This window comes from Microtus oregoni, unplaced genomic scaffold, assembly GCF_018167655.1.
Source record: "Microtus oregoni isolate MIOR12 unplaced genomic scaffold, Mior012 000001F_ref0000356, whole genome shotgun sequence".
Classification (NCBI taxonomy): Eukaryota; Metazoa; Chordata; class Mammalia; order Rodentia; family Cricetidae; genus Microtus; species Microtus oregoni.
In genome coordinates, this window is record NW_024543060.1 from 62864428 (window position 1) to 62887498 (window position 23071).

The following is a 23071-nucleotide window of genomic DNA, read 5'->3' on the forward strand; positions in this document are numbered from 1 at the left end:
TTTCTTGTTGTTTCAGCGTTGATAGTGATAGTTTGTTTCAAGACAGTTTCATAGCTTTGTAGCTTGGACCAGCCTCTGGCCTTTCTGCCCCAACTTCCCAGCTTCTGGGACTTTGGGTTTGGGTGACTATGCCTGTGTCATTCATCTCTTCTCCCCCTGTCAATGATCTTCTTTTCCCAGATTGCCTGCTCTGTCTCCATCCATGTGTGAGGAGACTCACCTCTACTCTCAAAAAAAAAAAAATAACAGCTGTATGGACTGTATGGGAAGAACACTACCTAGGCATTAGAAAGAGAACTTCACAGACAACAGCCCAATCTGCGACTATACGCATAGAAATACCCATGAAAAGCAAAGTTCAAATTCCTATTTTCCCAGTCCCTTTTATGCCCAGTCCCTTTTACTTTCTATTGGGGCAGTGCCTTAGAGTTTCTATGACTGTGATGAAACACCATGGCTAAAAGCAACTGGAGGAGGACAGGGTTTATTTGCTTACATTTCCACATTGCAGTTCATCATCCAGGAAAGTCAAGACAGAAACCCACACAGGGCAGGAACCTGGAGGTAGGAGCTGATGCAGAGACCATGGAGGTGTACTGCTTACTGGCTTGCTCATCCTGCTTTCTTATAGAACTTAGGATCACCAGCCCAGGGATGGGGGCTGGGCCCTCCCATGTCAATCACTAATTTACGGAGATATTTTCTCAGTTGAGGTTTTCCCCCTCAGATGATTCTAGCTTGTGTCCAGTAGACATAAAAACTAGCCAGCATAGACAGAATTACTGAACAATCTGGTCCTCGGACAGCAGTTTAGCTGGGGGCTCTCAGGAAATCCCCTCAGCCTCAGTCCCTCATGCTGCAATTTTCCTCCCCCCTTCATTCCGAACTTTTGGAAAGCCATGATTCACTGTTTCCACCTGCAGCTCATTCCTGTGTCCTTCTCTTGATGCCTTGTCTAAACAGGTCCCAGAGGTCCCAGTGATCTCCATGTTGCCACAGCCAGCGGCCATGGCAGGGAGTTCAGATTTCCCTGAAGCATGGTGAGCAGACGAGAGACAATGGCGTGCGGTTGTTAAGAGCACAGATGTGGACACAGGCACAGGCACATGCGTCAGACTCCTGGGAGAAAGACAAGTGGGAAGAAAGAGGGCCAAGACAGAGAGAAAGTTGGTGAGGGAAGTGGTGGGAAAAGAGTTTGTTTTGGTTTTTTGAGATCAAAGCAATAGAACTTTGCGGGTCTGTTTCTTATAAAAGGAAAAGGAACAGAAAAAAACTTAAAATCCCTTCTAGGTCAGGGTTTAAAAACCTAATAACTAGTGGTGATGTTCTTGAGACATAAGATCTGGATGGAACAGGTTGGGGAAACAGGTCAAACCAAGGGGGCATAAGATAACCAATTGTTTCGCGCTTCTCTGAAGAAGACCACTTACCCCACTCTCAGAATCCCTTGGTTATCTGCAGTTCTTCATTTAGGGTTGAGGCCTTAGGGTCTTTCCCCAGTCTGCTTCACATGTCTGCTGTTGTTGTCTTTGATGAGCTCATCTGTAGGCAGTCATGTTCATGAGACTTGATGGTGTTGCTTCTGACATTCCTAGGAGACAGTCCACAGCAAACTCCCTGGTCCTCTGGTTCTTACAGTCTTCCTGCCCTCTTTTCCACAGTATTACCTAGGCTGTAGGAACAACAGTGTTTTGTAGATGTATACCCTGGGACTGGGCTCCACAACTCTGCATCTTGATTAGCTGTGGTTTTCTGTAATACTCTCCATCTGTCGTAAAGAGAGGTTTCCTTGATGAGGGTTGAGGACTACAACTCTCAATGGGTATAAGGACAAACATTTAGGATGTAGTTAGGGATTGTGCTAGTTTGGTAAACTTGTGGTTGTAGATCCTCTTTCAAGACCCATGACTTCACCAGCCCTGGGTAGTTGGCTAACTGTCTAGCACCATGATTTCCCTCTTGTTGAGCAGGCCTTAAGTCCAATTAGAAAACTGTTGGTTACCACCAAAGTATGTGTGCCACTAATGCACCCTTAAGGTCATTATTTCATGTTGGTTCTTGTGGTGGCTCATAGGCATCATAGCTGCATAGGACTGTTGGTTACTTGGCTACACACAAATAACATTATATAAGACTGAGCAGCTTATATTTAGAAATATATATGTGTGTGTATGTATATGTATATTTATGTTGTGTGTGTGTGTGTGTGTGTGTGTAACAACATTCAATGAAAACAGAGGCCATGAATTTGAAAGACAGCAAGGAGAAATATATGGGAGGACTTGAAGGGAGGAAAGAAAATGAGATAGTAGAAACATACTATAATCTCAAAACTAAAATAATAAATTTTAAAAACTAAGAGGACAATTTTAGCATTGTGTTTGTGATGTATATTAGACCACAAGTGAGGAAATCATAAAACAAAATAGAATGCATGAATACATTAACTTCTAATTGTTTGTGTCTATTTTAAAAGCATAATTATTCATTATTCCCATTTTCCCAGTATTATAAAGAAACAACTTTCCACAGTTCATCAGTTCTTGAAATACTCATTTAAAGAATGTATTCATATTTCTAGAAATTAAGGCTCAACTGCAGTTTAATATTACATGAGCAATCAGACACAGCGGTGGAGTTGAAAACCAGTTACTTGCAGAAGCAAAATCTGCAAGGAATGTAAGTCTCTGATTAGAATACCGCGACAGTCCATAATACAGGGATAATGCAGGGTTAAGTTTATCTCACAGTCTAGTACCATAACTTTGGCCTGGAGGAGAAGCCAGGCCCAGAATACTAAGCAAGCATAGAGCGTCTGTGTGCCAAGATCCAATTTGAGCGTCTGTTTCTGCACTGGCCATCCTAACATTGATGCACACAATTGAAATTCTCCCTTTCACTACTAAAAAGCAATCACAATAAAAAAAATAGAAGAAACAAATTAATTTCTTGAATTCAAATGACTGAAATTATTTGACTTCCTGGGCCACAGATTAGTACTAGCAAATGATCAGGGGAGTGAGGGATAATATTCTAAAGGATACACGTGGCCGATGACATTCTGACAGGGACGAATTCAGAACAACCCTGCGAATAAAGCCACAGAAGCTGGCGGTCACTCAGGCGGAGGCAGGAGCTGACAGTCCTCATCACGAAGCCCTTCCTAGGTGATAGCAGTCAGTCATGGTAGCAGTGCAGTATGTAGTCACTGAAAACCTCCCATCTCCACAGACAAAAGAATAAGTTAAGCAGAAATGGCAAAATGCATGTCTAGAAATTTTCCGTTAAAATTGATTTTTTTTTTTTAAAGACAAAAATCTTCTTTGCTCTTATCTGGATGATCACCTCAGTGGAATGCCTTGTCCTCCTGCAGAAATGCTTCACAAAGAGGTTTTCTTTCTGTTTCTATTTGGAGATCATTTCATAAACTGTGGTTGATCTGAATAGAGCACACTGGTGCTGATAAACCAAACACAAGAGAGACTAAATTCCCCCAAGGCTAAGGTGAAGAAGATAGGTCCTGGGGGCTGGAGAGAGAGATGGCTCAGAGGGTTAGGTGCTTTCCTGGAAGTATGAGCTTCTGAGTTGAGCCCCACAGCTCTACATTTTTGAAAAGCTAGGCCTGTGGTCTGAGCTTGTAATCCCATGACTTGGGAGTCAGAGAAAGGAAGATCCCCAGTGCCAGCCAGTCTGACCAAACCAGTGAGCCATGGGTCCCACTGAGAAGCCGCGTCTCCAAAACTAAGGTGGACAACTATCGAGGGATGACATGTCTGGCCTTCATATGCATGCACACACACACGTAGGTATGCATGCATGCACTCATACACACACACACACACACACACACACACACACTCTAGCTCTGTGCTACCATTCACAATTGTGTGATTGCGACAGGTGCCTTACACATTAGGAATCTTGTTTTTCTTGCCAGGGGAATTTGGATAATCCTATCCATCAAAGGAACATTAAATATTCAATGAACAAAAACAAACTTCCAAACACAGGCATACCTCAAAAATATTGTGTTCCAAAACTTTAACGTAAAGTAATATTGAAATAGATCAAAAAATTTCCAGTGTACACAAAAGTTGTATTTATACTGTAGTACAGTTTCAATAGAGTTAGGTCTAAAACCTAATAGATATATCTTAATTTAAAAATATTTTATTTATAAAAAAACAATCATTTTAGCTGTTAGAAGAAAAGTGATTCCAATAAGCCTGTTCTATGCAGGGTTGCCCCGAACCTTCAACTTTCAAAAACTGCGGTGACTTTGAGGCACAATGGAACTAAGTACGACTGTTGCTCAGGGATTCCTGTGACAGAAGTTGCATAGCAACTTCAAGGAGGAAGGGATAATTTGGGTTCATCGTTTCCAAGGATTTAGACCTCGGTTTCTTGACTCTGTTGCTTTAGGCCTGGAACCCTGCAGAAACATCATGGCAGAAATGCATGCGGGGAGAAAAGCTGTTCCCTCCGCGGCAGGCAGGAAGCAAAGGCAGAGAGAAAAAGCCAGGGATACGGTGTACCTTTCAAGAGCACATCCCACTGCCCCCCTTCTTCAGCTATTCCCCTCTTCCCTCCTAGTTCCCACCACTTTCCCAATAAAAGCCATCAAATAAACCCAGCAGTGGATGAGTTCAGATTCCTCCTGGTTCAACCATTTTCTAAAAGCTCATCTTCTCACATCCAAGCCTTTAATTCACAAACCTTCAAGGGATATTCCAGACTCACCTCACTGTATTCAGCCCTGACCCTCAAAAACTCATGTCTAGTTCACAAGCCTTTAGTCCACCCTAAGGGTCTTAAAAGGACTAGAATTTCTACAAAGTCCAAGTTCAAAGACTTCTCTGAGACTAAATCAGTCACTTAACTGTAAGTCCTGATGAAACTAAAAAAGAACATAGATACTTCTAACAAACATGGTGAAACAGAGCCTATATCCTAATCCCAGTTGGGAGAACTAGAAAAACAGCAAGGAGGGCCAAGCAAGGCAGGGCTGAAGCCCTGTTTACAGTCCCATATGACTACAAAGTCATTTTTAAAGTTTAACAAGTTAAACTATGAGTTTAAACTTTAACTCCCACTTCAGCTGGTCAAGAATTAATTCCTGCCCTTTCCACTCTGTAGGAATTAGATACCATGCTGGGTGTGGCCATCACCACCACCAGCCTCTACCAGTAGCCAAATCCCTCACCCTGCCATTGATATCTCTATATGCCACCATTGAAAGACAGTGACGTGGGGACAGATGTGAGGATTAAAACATGCAGAGCCTTTGTAGGAAAGCTCTAGGTTCGAGATAACTCACCTTGATATTTCAATTAGTGTGTATGACTAACCTTTATTAACATAAGTAATATCCATATACATATTCAAACTATTATGACCTTATGCTAAAACTGTTTAAACTGAGATCTGAGCCACATCCATGAGCCAGAATTCATAATTTGATCAATTATGTCTTTTTCTGCTCTGTGTTATTCTCTCTTCCTCCTCCCTCCTTTTCTACTCCCTTTGAAGGAAATCATGATGACAGTGTTTTAGTAAACTGTTAACCACACACAATGACACTGTATTATTTATCTGGGGATAATATTTACCCAGTTGTTCTGCCCTGGTATCTTGCCTATTACTTAACAGAAAATTCAGCATCCAACTTCTCCATCCAGACACATTCTACACATCCTTCTACAGCGTCTAGCCAGGAAAGTCTGCTCGATCTTCCCCTCCATCCATCCTTCCCAACCTGCCAGACCTAGCCCAGGGTCCCACTTTGAGAGTCCATTTCTAGTCTGGAAACCCAGGCCTATGCAGGAATCCTCTAGGACTCTGCCAGAATCCATCTGCCTACCCAACAACCCATCGGCCCCTCCCTCACCATATCCAACTTCTCCACCAAGTCAGATCTACCCCTACACTCCAGGTTCAGACCAGGACACCAGTCCAATCTCCTTTTCTAAATCAGTGGTTTTCACCCTTCCTAATGCTGTAACCCTTTAATACAGTTCTTCATGTTATGGTGACCCCCAACCATAAAATTATTGCATTACTACTTCATAACTAATTTTATTATTGCTATGGATCATAATGTAAATATCTGTGTTTTCTGATGGCTTATGTAACTCCCATGAAAGGGTCACTGGACCTCCAAAGGGTCAAGACCCACAGACTGAGAACCACAGACCTAAGCCATTTCCTACCTCTGGGACCAACATGCCTGCACATTCTCTCTTCTACCCAAACCTATTCTGACCATATCTAACACAGAACTAACACAAGACTTCCACATGCCCAGATCTCATCACAAAAAATACAAACAACATGAAAGATCAAGCCAGTATCCCATCTCCAAAATTCACCAATCCCATAGAATTGTTTGCCAATGAAAATTACCTAGATGAACCCAGAACACAGAATTTAAAAGAACAACCACAAACTTCAACAAAGAATCCAAGGAGTTTGAAGAAGATATAAAGAAATGGTTCAATGAAATTAAGGAGAATAAACACCTGAGTGATGTTCAAGAAAACAAAACAATCAAAAAACTCTGTCCCCAATCAGTTTACCCTCAGAGTTTTAAAACAAAGATAATTATGCCTCTGCCTCCTTAAAACCTCTTTGATGCTTTCTACTTTTAAAGAATGTTCATGACTCCAAGGTACCCCACAACTGATACTGCCCGAAACTTACCCAAACTCCCCACTCACGCTTGGTGTCAAGCCATAGCAAGCATCTCCCAGTTCTTTCTTCTTGGGGTGCTCCCCCCACCTTCGGATCTCTGTGTGTTCACACAAGTCCCACAACTCCAAGTCTCAGTGCTGTTTTTTTTTCCAGGCAGCTCTACCTGACTCCCCCAAAACCTCTGCTGATTTAGATACCAAGCACATCGCCCTGCTTCAGTTAGAGCTCATGTTCTCTGTGTTGATGGTATCCTTACAAGACTCCAGGGTCAGCAAAGGCATGGCTAACCTGGACCATGGTCTCCAACACAGAGCAAAGTCCTCGCCCCATGGTGGGTACAGAATGTTGCTCTGGTACTGAGTTTTCATCAATGTTTTGGTCCATTCAGGGTGTTACCATAAACACACTGGACAATTTATAGGTAACAAAAAAATGCATTTCTCGCAGTTCTCAAGGCTGTGAAGAGCAAGATAAAACCCCTAGCAGAGCTGATGTCTGCTCAGGGCTGCCTCTCGTCTTCAGAGAGGTTTCAGGTTCTTGTGGCATCCTCAGTCATCTGGTAAAGCCTCTTGATATTACAGAAATGGGGTTTGTCTTGCTCCTGAGTTTTGGAGGATGCAGACATTCCAAATACACAGGCAGTGATCCAAAGCCACCTGACATAGGACCTCTCTGCAGAAATGACTGATGGTACAAACATATATATGGCAAAGGTAGAAGACAGAACTGAATAAGTATGGCTCTCCAGAACATAATTATGATGATTCACGTACATTAAAATTATATGAAGATATGAAATTCTTAGGGGAACAACAAAGGGGACTCACAGGAGGGGAAAGGGAGAACAGCAAGAGATCTGGGGTGTGTGAGGGAACATGGTCAATGTGTTTTATATATGTTAGAAAAATGCCTGAACCCTGTGAGGTAATGACAGTTCAGACTAAAGTGATGATAGGGAAGTGAGTGTTTTCCATAGCAACCGAGATCACAGAGGTCTTTGTCTCAGGGTGAGGAGTGGAAAGAAAGAAGCTAGGGCATAGGGGTCAAGTGACTGTAGTACGTGCCAGCCCCCTCCTCTGAAGTGAGAAAAGGAGAAGGAAGAGCCAAATCTAGAAGTCCCTTAGCCACTGGGTTATCATCTGACCACACAGATAGAAGTCAGGTGTGTTGGCTCATGTCTTCATCCCAGGACTCTGGAGGCAGGAGGACCAGGAGCTCAAGATCAGCCTGGATTACACAGCAAAACTTTGCCTCAACAACTAAAATATAAATGAATAGATACAATTCTAAAGGCTGTAACATATGAGAGAAAAATAAATAGATAGAAGATAGATAGATAGATAGATAGATAGATAGATAGATAGATAGATAGGGCTTAAAAGAACCAGTGCCACAGGTCAAAGCTCCAACATTAATATACAGTGTGAATGCTGATGATATATTTTCATTGAATTATGGGGACGGTTTGAATGACAAATGACCTTAAAGTCTGGGTCATTTAAACGTCTGGTCCCCAGCAGGTGGCACTATTTGGGGAGGTTTGGATGACACAGGCTTATTGGAGGAAGTATGTCACTGGGGGCGGGCTTTGAGATTAAAAGCCTCCCACGACTTGCAGTTTGCTTTCTGCTTGGTGTTGATGGTTGAGATGTGAGCACTCAGCCTCTCACTCCTGTATCCATGCTGGTCACTTGCTGCCATGCTTCCCTGCCATGATATCCATATCCCTCTGGAACCATAAACCCAAATAAATCCTTCTTTATTGAAGCTGCTTTTGGATGCAGTGTTTTACCAAAGCAACATAAAAGCAACTAATACAAACCCCATGGCCCAGCACACAGAGAAGACTTTTAAGTCTGGAAGAAAAATTAAATTATTAATAAATTTAGACTTGACAAAACTGCTTTGCCTGAAGATTAAAAGAGCCCTAACTATCATGAAGATTAAATATTAAAATAAGTTATTTTATTTCTTAAGTAGATAAAACATTATGTGCTCCCTAATTTTTCATTTTAAATTCAGCTAAGGTGAAACAGTGGTGGAACCTGGCTGGCCTGATGCTTTGAATTCATTGGAGAAATTAACTCTCTGCTCCATGGCAAGTAAATATTTTTAGAATTTAACAAGTGGATATAGATGTTTCACCAGTACCAAGTTCATGCTCATTGCAATCGTCATTTTTGTAGAGGCTATTTTTTCCAGAAGTGACTCTCTCACATTTCTCCTTTTGTGTGCTGAATCTCAGCCTTCTGAGGCTCATGGAGAAGTGAGCCTGTTCAGCAAGAATTTGTGATTCCTTTCGATCCTAACCTAATATCCATGCTAATTACTGTGATTTAATTGTGGCTTCTTCCCTTTTCCAGAATATGTATGAATAATTCTTTGTGTAATCCCACGGTATGTTATTAATGCACATCAAAGAACGGTTTAGTTATAAATATTAATGACCTGCACAAAGTAATTCCGGGTGTGAAACTATAACAAACTCAGTTTTTGTCTTTAATTCCTCATATTGCTTGATCCTAGAAGGTTTCAATTAGGCATGATAATTATTTTATCCTTTTGGGGGTGAAAGGTTAGAAATTGTAGTGCTACAACCATCAAATGTTTTAATAATAAAGCATGATGTAATCTTTAGCTGTTGTTAAAATTTCCATTCATTTATTGTGCTGACTGGTTTTATGTCAACAATACAAGGCAAGCCTGTATGACATTTTCTTAATTAGAGGTTGTGGATGGTGCTGTCCCTGGGTTGGTGGTCCTGGGTTCTATAAGAAAGCAAGCTGAGCAAGTCATGAGGAGCAAGCCAGTAAGCAGCACCCCTCTATGACTTTTGCATCAGTTCCGGACTCCAGGATCCTGCCCTGTTTGAGTCCCTGTCCTGACTTCCTTCAGTGATGAGCAGCAAGGTGGAAGTGTAAGCCAAATAAACCTTTTTCTCCCCCAGCTTGCTTTTGGTCATGGTATTTCATCACAGCAATAGAAACCACAGCTAAGACAGTCATAAAAACATAGTTCCCTGTCATAGAGTGCACCATGAAGAGTATGGACCAGCCAACAGTTGCTATACAACATTTACAAGAGTTAACTCACATTACTGAGAGGAAGTAAGACATGCTCAACATAATGTAATTAGAATATAGTGGCCCCCATTTCTCTTAGTCTTGTGAGGACCAGTGTGCCCGATATCACATTTTTGTGTTTATTAAGACCAGTCATAGCTCTCCTTCCTGACTTAAGTGTTCAAGGATCGATGAACTTCCTAAGGTACTTCATTGTTGGGCTTCCAAGACCAATTATCGGGAAATCTGTTTATTGTAATTGTAGTAATTTATAACTATATTTCTGTTTTGTCCTTATTGTTTTGTGCAGCTCAACTCAAAATATGGAAGTACACTCCAGGGAAATCATGCTGCAAATAAATGCTACTTATCGTTTCACCATTTAGAGAACTAAAATTTAATAAGGATGCCAGTAACAAGCTGGTGAGACAACTCAGCAGCACTGGCTGCTTGTCCAAAGGACCCAGGTTCAATTCCCAGCACCTCCATGGCAGCTCACAATCATCTGTATCCCTACTCCAAGGGAATCTAACACCCCTTTCTGGCTCCTGTGGGCAGCATGCATAGGGTACACAGACATATATACAGACAAAACACCCATATACATAAAAATAAATAATTTTTAATAAAATATGCCAGAGAGCTTCAAAAAGGCCAAAAATTGATCAAAATTTAAGGAGGGTTCAAATTGTGAATTAATTACCCCCCAGGTAATTAATCAATTCTTAGTCGTAATAACAAGTACTTGAAATTATGAGAAAATTGCAGACCATTTTCTACAGAATGTAGCAAGAAAATAAGACATTGAAGTTCATTGTAAATGGGGGTTGTGGTACATCATGCCAGATTGGGGACTGTTAATACATCCCCTTGAAGAGCCTAGGACTCTATATGGAAGTTTGCTGGAATTCTCCAGAACTATCTCCAAAAGGCCCATTGCTCTTCAATCACTCTCCTTGTCTCTGGGTAAGACAGAGAGGTTGTTAAAGATAGAGACAAGATGTTTTCCTATGACCCTCCATTTTTCTGACCAGAATATGCCTCGTGGTTGTTAATGTTAGAGAACAGGCTAAATGACCCCCCCCCCCGCAAGGTCCCTTTCTATGTCAGTGTGAAGACATTTGATCCTAATGTCATGAATGCTCTTGACTTCTGAAGTCCAAGTAGCAAAAGATTGCTTTGTTACTATCACAAGGGCACAATGAGGAAAGAACAGCCATTTTCCTTCACTCCTTTGTTCTATTCTGTGTACCTGGAGCTTAGAGTTTCCTATCTGGCCACTTTTCCTCAGCTATTTATAGTCTCCCCAATCAAGAGACTCCAAGTTCTAAAAGCAAATTCTGAAGAATGCCACCTTGTACGGAAATTAGCCACGGGAAGCAGTAAGATTTAACAGCCCTATGACTGCTTCTCTGTCTTAATAGAAAGTTTACCGGGTGTCAGAGTCAAAAGACAGGAATTGCCTAGCAACTTTTCAAGAACACCAACTCAAAGAAAAACCAGTCCCCTCTGCATATATAAGAAAATCTTCTAGAAGCAGAAATCCAATCAATACAAGACACCCTGAACTCAGGGTGGTTCCAATAATGAGCCTCTTCACCCTGAGCCATAGTCTACATGTGCTTCCAACCACTGCACACAGGCAGGTTTGCATGATCAGCCCTGCAACCCTCGAAGAGAGGAATCAAGTCTCCTTTTGGTCTCTGCTCCCTCCAACCCCCCTCTCCTTTAAACATTTCTCCATGAATATCTAGACCTGCAACACATTCTATCAACCCATTTCAATATGACGTATTAAATGTACTCCAAGTCCAGAGAGTGAGGTACAGTACAATAGAGGCAAGACCATCCTAAAGTCAAGACGCCATGCTTCCATAGATTCATCCAAACATTATATTGGAGTTTGTGGTAGATAAATCACACAGGTTAGGTGGTAGGCTTCCAAAGTGCCTACTATGACTTTGTGATAATGACGTGGGATTCCCCTCTGTATGCTGTAAATACCATTGGTTAATAAAGAAACTGTCTTGGCCTGTCATAGAGCCAAAGAATAGAGGTAAGGGAAAACTAAACTGAATGCTGGGAGGAAGGAGGCAGAGTTTGGAGAAGCCATGGAGCTGCCACCAGGGACTGATATGCCGAAACTACTGCTAAGCCACTGCCACATGGCAATACACAGATTAACGGAGATGGGTTAATTAATAGGTAAGAGTTAGCCAATGAGAAGCTAGAGCTAATGGGCCAAGTGGTGATTTAATTAATACAGTTTCTGTGTGGTTATTTTGGGTCTGAGCTGCCGGGCGTCCAAGAAACAAGTGGTCTCCCTACTACATGTTAAGGTATTTACAATTGCTTTATTACGTATGTGGTATCAATCAATCACTAATATAAGCATCTTCAGCCAGCTCTCTAGCCAGAGCCTAGACTCAAAATCCATCTTCACCTTATTATGTCTCCAGAGTTAATCATGTCTTTGTGGAAGCCTAAAGGATAATGGCATATAGAACATTCGCTACATGCAGATTCTGTGTCAGCCACTTCCATAACTGGTCTGCCTACGGCTGCACAGGACTCAGGTCATCACCTCTTCTCCATTTTTCAGTTTATGAGAGCAAAGCTGAGGGTCACCAAGCTAGCACACAACAAGGCCACCGCTGCTCCTCTCACCTTGTTCTCTCTGTGCCGCATCCGTCCTAATCACAGAGGTGTCCACTTTGCCACCTCACTCCCCGGCTAAGTCAGAGTAGCCAGCCTCTAGGCCCATTTAGAGGTGAGCCAGGCTCTTCCCCAGGCCTCTGGGAATCACCTGAGATTAGCAGAAAGCTAACTTGGGGAAGGCCAATACAGAGTGCACATGGCAAACGTCTACTGCACAGTTAGTCCACACAAAACTGAGCACACTCGATTCTGAGCAGCACATAGAGGGTGCTCATGAAACTAGTGTCTGTTTCTTTTTTTTTAATTTATTTATTTATTAAAGATTTCTCTCTCTTCCCCGCCACCGCCTCCCATTTCCCTCCCCCTCCCCCAGTTAAGTCCCCCCCCTCAGCCCGAAAAGCAATCAGGGTTCCCTGTCCTGTGGGAAGTCCAAGGAACCCCCACCTCAGCTAAATAAGGAGAATCCAAAGAAAAACATATAGGCATCCTCCTGAATATTAACCTTCAGCAAGCGATGAAAGGAGACAGAGACAGAGACCCACATTGGAGCACCGGACTGAAATCTCAAGGTCCAAATCAGGAGCAGAAGGAGAGAGAGCACGAGCAAGGAACTCAGGACTGCGAGGGGAGCACCCACACACTGAGACAATGGGGATGTTCTACTGGGAACTCACCAAGACCAGCTGGCCTGGGTCTGGAAAAGCCTGGGATAAAACCGGACTCTCTGAACATAGCGGACAATGAGGACTACTGAGAACTCAAGAACAATGGCAATAGGTTTCTGATCCTACTGCACGCACTGGCTTTGTGGGAGCCTAGGCAATTTGGATGCTCAACTTACTAGTGTCTGTTTCTAAGGCCATGAAAATTCTTACCTGGCTGTCTAACACAAAACATCTCCATGATGAAATAGTCTAGGGTCCTCCCACCCCCAGGTCTTTCTGAACCTCTGTCATTTATCAGCCTTATTGACACTCACAGCCTCGTATCTGGGACTTGGTCTTCTCTACCCAGGATTATGAATCTCTGTAAGAGCACTTGTATGTACACCCTATTTTGAAGGTATTACTAAGGAAGGATTCCATTTCATGCATGTATACTGTAATAGAGATGAGACACTGACTCATATTTGTGTGTGTGGATTTGGAGTATGGCTGTATGTCTGCAGGAGGGAGTCTTCTATTCAGTCGCCTATGTTCTGTTTCGCCTCCTGGTTAAAAAAAAAAGTAGATATATATAAACTCCTATTTATAGAGTTAGACAAAAAAAAAATCTTCAAATAGAATAGCCTCAGCTGTCAATTTGATCAAATTCCGAGCACCCTAGAACTGGTGAAAGGGGCCTGTGAACTGGAGGCATTTCCAAACAGGACTGGTATGTATCTGGGGGCATTTCCCGGCAGGAACGATATGTGTCTGGGGACATTTCCAGACAGGATCGGTGTTTGGTGGGCGGACTATGAAGGAAAGACCAGTGGTTTTTTTCTGGGTTCATGCTGAGAGGGACGGTGGAGATGAGAAGAATACGCAGTGAAAAGCTGGGGTCTGATGGGATGTGAGGGCTGATGACTCAAGCCAGCAAATTTATCAGTGTCCCGCCTCCTGATTACCCCTTAAATGGGGAAACGGAAAAGAAGCAGTGAGGAGCATCAGACAGAGGAATGACCTCAGCGAGGCGCTGTTTCCTCTGGTTTCACAAGGTACAATCCGGTTCAAAGCATCCAAATAATCTCAGTCCGGTTCTCGTGGCGTCCACCGTCTCCGTCCTCAAGCACCATCGCTCACGTGGCATCGCATGGGCCTAGGGTGGTTCCTGCAGCAACCGCGGAAAGGAAATAGAAACAGAACGTAATGTGTTCGTCCGCTTTACCATCCAGGCTAAATATCATGTGTCCCTTACCAGCTGTTCCTGATGCACTGCACCATGTTCTCTCTCTCTCTCTCTCTCTCTCTCTCTCTCCCTCCCTCCCTCCCTCCCTCCTTCCCTCCCTCCCTCCGTGTGTGTGTGTGTGTGTGTGTGTGTGTGTGTGTGTGTGTGTGTGTGTGAAGTTTGCCCACCGCTTACGGTTCTTCCGGGAAGCAGCAACACCACCCTCGTTCCACATTCGTGTTAGAGCCAACCACACTTCAATTCTGCACATGCTGTTAATCCATCCCCTTCCTCTTGAAAGAATGAGAGTAGCATGGGGAAAAGAAGGAAAAGCTCTAGTGTGCTTCTTTGCAAGTAACGGGGCGATTAGCAAAAAGCCTTACCTGGACCATCAAGAGATAAGGAAGGGAAATAAAAAGACTATATCACCATCTGCTTATTTAATTCACTCTAGTCTAAAGCTATTCAACACTCCTAGGAAGGCCGGTTTGTTTGTTTGTTCCTTCACTACAGAGCTCAACACAAGTCTTGATAAACATCTTTCTGGTGGTCTTAGCATGATCCATTTGTATCTATTTCACCCTAAGTAAACATCCAGAGACACCGAAGTCCCTAAGACTTGAGAGAATGAAAATTTAGTCCACACTGCACACCTTATTTATACATGCCAGAATGTTTCTCCTCATTCAGTACTCTTTCATTGCCGGAAGGAAAACGCCAAAGGCAGATGCTGATTTTTATTAACGCGGTGTGGTCTTGTGTTCAACTCCTCCCGCATACCTGAAACGCCATTGCTATCATTGCAAACCCTTTGCCTTTGTAAATTCAAGAGGCCACACCTAGGACCCCATAAAATTAGCCCATTTTGCCTATTTTAATATTTTTCTGCCTTGAGTGTATGAGTTTGGCAGCTACATGGCCTAAGGGTATTGTGGTGTAATGAGACCATGGCACTGGGGACCAGGAAGAGATACCAAGGTGCTGCTCGGCTCCTTTCACCTCTAACACACTAGGCCCGAGCTGTAGAGTGTGAACTGTGGCTGTCTTTATCTTTATACTGCCAGAGAGCCCCATAAACGTAAAGAATGGTGGCATCTGGAAAGAGCATCTCCAGAGCCGTCATCCCAAGTGGCGAATGGATAGGAGTCGGAGGAGAGAATGAGAGGTGGCATCAGACAGAAGAAGGGAATTTGAAGAGAATTCTCATTTTACTTCTAAAATGAATGGTTTTAATATCGAAGGGGTTTGTGTTCATTACAAAGGAAATTAAAATGATATGCCTTCACATACCAAAAAAGGAGGAAAGAATGGGGACGACTGAGGATGAGAGGGGACTAGGAGGAAAATCTGGAGACACATATCGCACAGGTTCCCACCAGCACAGTGTGAAGCAGCCTGTGTTCTCGCTATGTAAACGTCCACAGGGATTGTGGGTATTCACACGTGTCTTGTTTTTAACATCCCCAGCCTAAGAAACTTTCTACTTCGGAGAACTGGAGTGGAGTCTAAGGAAAGTCCAACCTGTTGGTTCCTTTCTCCAAGATAACACCTGAGTAGCTGAAGTCCACAAGAACAACAAAAGATTCTTACCGAAGAAGAAATATTTAATAGACACCTGAACTGTTGGCCAAGATCCAGCCCCTTTCTTACTTATCTAATGAAAACAAGAAACAATTGCATGTGGAATTACTACTGAGCGCATACTGGTAAGGGACAGCCCTTGGGGAATTGTCTTTTGGTCCTTCTCGTTATTTTTAATGAGCACTGTCTGCTCTACCCCGCTTCCCATCTATATTCAGACTGTGGTTGCCTAACCATTTTTGTCTCTTTTCCAGAGTACATAACATTTATTTTACAAGTTACCAGCTAAGTATTGTCACAAGGATAACGCAATACTCGGCATCAATAATGGACCATGCGCTGAGAATCAATATGCTCATATTTTATAGCTTAGCTTCTTTTGACTACTTAGGAACCAAAAGCTGTCCTTAAAAAGTCATTTTAGTGAGTCTGCATTTTATATTCCCTTCTCCTCTCAGTTGTTGCTTGATTTAAAATTCTGAGTATTCGATTTAAAATTTTATTAGAATAAAAAGCATTTCCGGATACAGTTTTGCTTAGTCATGTACAAAACAACCTCCAAAGATTAGAAAATGCATAAAAACACGGTCCCACGACTCTGGGGTTCAATAGAACTGGGGTCAAATTTAAACTCAATCGTTTTCCACAGCTAGGGACGAAGCACTGAGCCGGCTCAAGCTTTATTCTCCTATGATGTATGTAGTAATTAGGGCGGCGGGGCTTCGTCCCCAGCACCCCAGCCGCCTGCTCGGCTAGCTTATGCCCCGAAATAATTACATGGACACTGTATTCTTTTAAACACTGCTTGGCCCATTCTCTTCTAGGCTAATTCTCACATATTAATTTAGCCCATTTCTAATCATCTGTGTATGGCACCCCAAGGTGCGCTTACCAGGAAGATTCTAGCCTATGTCCATCCTGGGTCGGAGCTTCATCCCAGGAGCGGAGCAGAACATGGCGTCTCTCTCAGGCGTCTGCTCCCGAGACTGAGCTCACTTCCTCTTCCTCCCAGCGTCCTGTTCTGTTTACTCCTCCCACCTATCCTTCAACCAATAAAATGGGCCAAGGCAGTTCCTTTATTAGCCAATGTCCTTCCTCCATCAGACGTAAAACTAGGTCAGGTGATGCTTTTACCACATGGTCCTGCAAGGGTAAAAGTGAAGCAGCGTGGTTACTGCTGCACCTGGCACCTAACAGTGATTAAACCCGGTCCCAGTGATGGCTGCTAGGGCACAATGAAGGAAAGGTAGAGTCTATTGTCTCTCTGGCCCCGCTGCTGACTGAGAACGCCTCCTCAGTTTATCCATACACACACAGGGAAAAGCATGGGCTGCATGGTATCTAGCGACCCTCCCTTGTTGGCCTTTTACAGATCACTAGTAAAGATTACTTATACGCTACTGTATTTCCCTGTGCCATCTCCTTTGCTTGTACCATTCATGGGACTAGTTCCCCCATCCTTTTGGAAAGGGGTCCCAGTTCCATGTCACCTCAGAAGATCCCTTTGTGTTAAAAACAAAAACAACCACAGCTTCCTCCTCATTCATGACCTCTTCACCGTCATCCCTGCTTTGTCGTAGTTCCCTGGTTATTTCCCCCACGATGCTTGCAATCGGCCGTCTCTAACATTGGATAGCTTCATGAGAACAGATACAGTTCAAGTTCATTTACCATTTTACTGCTAAACTTAAGCAATGCAGGACACACAGTAGTCACGTGGGTCTTGTTGGCCGAATAAACATCACATCTATTTATAATCCTAAGGGAAATGCATACACATAGCCCCAAAATTTCTACCACAAATGTTCTTAAGCATCTTTAATTAGAATAGCCAAAGTATCAGAAACAGTCTAAATGTTCCTTAACAGAAAAATGATGAATACCTGACTGTCCAAACATTAGAGCAACAGTTAAATATGTCAAGCAAGCAGAGAATCGGAGTGCTTTAGCTGACAGACATGGCGCACTTCATTGATTTCCTACACCCTGTACATATGCTTTCACGGTATAATGTGCGTGCAGATCACAGATTCACAAAATCCTGGTTCAGTCCCACCCCCCATCAGCAAACCATGCCCGAGTTACACAGCTACTGCAGAATAAAGCCAAGCGGTGACTCACAGTCCAGCCCCCTTCTTTTGTGTGTACCCCCCCCCCCCCCGCATACTGTATGAGCCAATACAACTCCACAGAAAGTTCTAGAATAAAACTTGACCAGTGCTGTGAAACATCAACCTCTTGTTAGCACATGTCCCTTCTGTGCTGGTACCACCTCACAGACCTCCCTTAGGGATAACGTCATCATACAAGAGTCAGGGGCGTGGTTGCTACTCAGTGACTACTGGAATCGTGACGGTAAGCACATGGGCCATATCCTTGATGTTAATGATCTGCCTGGTATAAAGGTGGGATGGACGTGGAGGCTGAGTCACGACAGGTTCTTTAAGGGCCTCTTCAAAAGGCCAAAAAAATTCCTAATATTTTACTTGATGGTTAAATTATTTAAATATCAGTTTTTATTGTCTCTTTGCAATAAAATTCCCCATATCCTAAAAACAAAATGAGACAGGAAGTAACGAATTTTTAGATCCTAATGGAAGAAGTTACACTATTTTTTTTTCACAAAAGATTATGTGTGAGCTTTAAAACTGGTACTAGGTTGCCTGCAGATAGGCAGCATTTTGAAAATTGTCCAATGTTCTTGTCCATTGATTTTCTGTAAAAGATAGTGAGCCCAGAGTTGAGGAGGTGACTAAAAGGTGAAGCGTGTGCTGTGCAAGCAGGAGGACCTGAGTCTGGGTTCTCAGCATTCACAGAACAGCCAGGTATGTCAGGTGTGTGTCTGTAATTCCGGCACCGGGGAAGATGAGGGAGCAGAAGCAACAGGAGACTCCCTGGTGCTCAACGGACAGCCTCAGCCTCAGTGAGCTCCAAATCCCATCTCCCAAAACAAGGTGGACCGAGGTTGAGGAAGCTTACCCAGTATTGATCTCTGGCTTGCACACACACACACACACACACACACACACACACACACATGCTACATGCACAGACACACAAAACAATCCACAAAAAAGTGAATGGTCTGATTTTAGACATAAAATATTAAAAATTTCAGTTCATAATTTTATCAAGCCATGTGAACCTAACTGTTTCCAGACAAAAGGTTTTTGGCCATATATTAAATTAGTGATAAATAAAAAAACACTTTGAAGAAGCCATGCAAAGAAAATCAATATAGATGCACAGAATCATATCAAACCCAAAGTGGAAGATGCCAGCAATGACCCTTCTCAAACAGAACATGCTTATCAACTCTTCATAGAGCCAAGGGTTCCAACTCTGGGCTTGTGTTTTGTTTCTAGTAAACAAACTCTATGCTAAACCTCGTAGAACATGAACCATTCTTTGATGTTACATCAGAAATGCTGTCATTAGGGCTGGAGAGATGGCTCAGAGGTTAAGAGCATTGCCTGCTCTTCCAAAGGTCCTGAGTTCAATTCCCAGCAACCACATGGTGGCTCACAACCATCTGTAGTGGGGTCTGGTGCCCTCTTCTGGCATACACACAGACAGAATATTGTATACATAATAAATAAATAAATAAATAAATAAATAAATAAATAAAAAAGAAATGCTGTCATTTACTGTGTGACCCTCTTGGAAGGGAGAAAGGGGTAGCCCAATATCCACGTATACTCGGAAGGCCTGCCAGACCCGGGTGGTCCTGGGAGGGACTTCATCAGCGCATTAGCAACCCAGGGCTTTGCTCGTCAGAGGGCAGTTTGATGGCGGGGAAGGCTTTTTATTTACCTCTGTTGTTTCTGAAAAGCAATAGGAAATGTACTATTTAGATGCTAAGGCAAGTAAAATAGAGGCGTTTGTAGCAGATGGGGTTTTTATGAGCTGTTTGTCACCATATACTAGTCTTGTTAAGATGCGATCACTCTCTGCTTCATTACACCGAGATAGCTCTGTTTAGGATTTCACTCAGCTGTGAAATGACTTTAAAACTTCTATAAGCAATAGAGATAGGGTTTTTATATATAATAAAAGATTGTTGACAAAGAATGTACTAAAACATTTTTAAAAAATGGTCAAGCACACGATTTTTGTGTCAGGGAAATGGAGATATGCTCAATGTCTACTTATGCCTAATCTGCTCATTGACGCCAATGGAAAAACCCACATAATATCTTATTTTCTTCGCCTAAGTAAGGTAAGAGTTCTTTTTATGTTTCCATGCAGTTTTTGTGACTTAAGCCATGGAAATGGAAGGGCATGAATTCTTGAATGAGGAGCAATTTCAGTTTAAAATAGGAGAAAGGAGACACAGATTTGGTAAATGGAAGACACACACCAAGTTTTTAATCCCCTTGCTCACCTCCAAGAGCATCTACATCTATTCTTCTTTTCCTGCCTGGCTGTGTTTTTAAAGAAGCAGCCTTAGAGACAGACATAGCCACCCTTATTGCTTTACAGATTGATTATCTTGGGTTGAGGATGTAGTTCAGCAGTAATGGTTACGTAGCACAAAGCCTTGTTTTAAGCAGCATATGTACACATGGGTGTGCACACATGAGTGTATACATGTGTGCACATGCATATACATACAGGAAAAACTCCAGGCATGGTGGTAAACACCTTTGGGTTAAGATAGGAAAATCATGAGTTCCAGACCAAACCTAGATTACACAGCAAGACTCTGTCATATAAATTCAAAAGGCGCACTTGGTCAGTCTCCTTTCCTGCCCCAGTACCCCCATCTCTTTAAGCCCTACCCCAATTAATCCATTATTATCTTTATTGGTCCAAAAGGTCAAATGAAAACAAACATGCTTACATTAAGGAACTTGTAGTTTTCCTTCCTCTTCTGTGTGATCCCAGGGAGACAAGGAACGACCTCAGGATCCCTCACTAACATTGTCTGCGAAAACTGAAGGGTTGGATATCCTGAAACACCCACAGAGGTTGTGTTGCCCGCATTGTGCTCCACTGACAAAGGGTAGCATGTGACACAGTCACTCTTCTGCTTGGAGAGTGAGGGTCATTTGGGGAGAGAGCCTAACAAAGATTGACAGCTGAACCCCCACTTTGAGTGTGTCCCACGGAGTGCACATTCCCTACACATTCCCCATTTGTAAAGCTTTCTCCCTAGCATTCAAGGCTTAAACCAATATAATAGGTTTGGAAACAAAGTCAGTATAGACAGAGGAAAAACATTTCCATATTTCTCTGGCACCAAATGAAGCTAAACTAAGCTAAAGAGGTATTCTAGAGAGGATCCCACTCAGAGGAAACAGAGAGTGGAGTCTTTCTGTCTTAGAAAACACTAGCAAGTTTGACAAAGGAAGGCTGAATTCCCTAGTGCTAGGCACTGTGGTGGAAGTGCTTGGTGCTCCACAAGGAGCCAAAAAGACTGTCTGTACCCATTCCACCCTGTATACAAACTGATCCATGACTGGGCAGCACCCCTCAATCTCAATTAAACAAGCAGACTCAGGACTAAAATAATCCATAGCGACAGAGTGAGGAGCCCAACCAAGCACTTTAAGAGCTGGACACAGCCCCAACCTGCCTTCCCACTTTCCCCAACACCACTTTGAGACACTCTCTAATCATCGCTATACTTGGAAAGTCTACATTCTGCTGTAAATTGCTACTTTCAGTGGTGTTAATATCTTTCAATCCTGACTTTGAGAAAAATGAATGTACCAGGGAAAAAAAGTTCAAAAATCATCACTCTTCCCTGGGAGTCAGAGTAAACAGTGAAATGCCAAAGCCAGGTTGGAAGCATAAAGTCAACCCAAGGAAAGCAAGGGGAAAAGGATTAAAAGATAAAAGCATAAGCTGACTAATTAGAAAACCTACAGACATCTAGATTTCTATACAAACCTCAAGCTTCTCACTGAGAGGAAGGGAAAAGCAGAGAGATCCCCCACAACCACGCAGGAGGTGCAGTTCCTTACCGCAGGATCAGCTTGGAGCCCCACCCTGCACATAAAGATCAAAGCCGCACAGGCATCTGAGGAAAGAGGTTGCCCAAAAGAGAAGCATGGTCCAGGGAGTGGAAGAGCTTTGCTATAAGTGTTAATTATTCTAATTAGTATCCTCAGAGAGATTAGCATTCTCGGCAGATTATCAACAGAACAAGATGTAAAAGCACGGTTGCCAAAATTCAACATATAGAACACAGTCTCACTCTGTTAGTAGTGAAGATTCATACTAAAGATTAAATTATGTGGCTGCTATAGATGCTCACATTTTTTTTTCTGTTCTCATCTACTCCACCTTCTTTCCAGGCATCTTCAGTAGAGAGCACCAAAGAGAAGACATCGCTTGATGTTACTCTTCCTGGGATATTTAGAGAAGGGTTTAAAATCCAGTGTAAATACTAGTGCCTTTGTGTGTATCAGAGAGAGGGAGAGAGAGAATTCTATCCTAGCTTTGGGTGTATTATGAGAACAGAAGTCCTACCTAGGGCTGGGGAGGGGGCCTAGCAGGTAAAGGCGCTTTCTGCCCAAAAGCTGGTAACCTCACTTCAATCCTCAGAACCAATGTAAAACCTCGAGGGAATAATTGACTCCATAAAATGCTGCTCTGACCTCCACATGCATATCATGTCACATGCCACACCCGCACATAATACACACACACAATAATAATAATGATAATAATAATTTTAAAGGAAATCTTAAGATTTCCTTTGAGAAATTTCCTGGAGAAACTGCAAATTCTGAAACTGTCAATCAAATGGGGAAGACAGAGCTGTCTGCAGATACGTTTTTTTCCTAATCATTATCACACAGAAGCATCACACTGGGCTTATATAAAGCACTAGAGATCCTCCATACTGCATGCGACACAGTCTCAAAAGGATAGGTGGCAGCAATTATGCAAATCTAGTACATTGAAATGTGCTGGAGGGTGTCCCACAGTAAGGGCAAACATGGTGGCCTACTGTCCCCCATCTCACCTAGAGACTACCAAGTCTTTGTTGACGATGACACAGACCTTGCTCCCTCTGTGCCTTATCTGCTCAAAACCAAATCCTGTAGCAAGGAGCCTAACTTCATTCTGCTGCTCAGAATCTTGCCTTCCTTTTTAAAAAAGAAAAAAAAAATGCCTCTTATCTACTCTTAAGTTTCTATTTTCAAATATTTTAAAAGGAAAAGTAAAGCCCCTTACCAAAGCCAAATCTCTTTCCATTT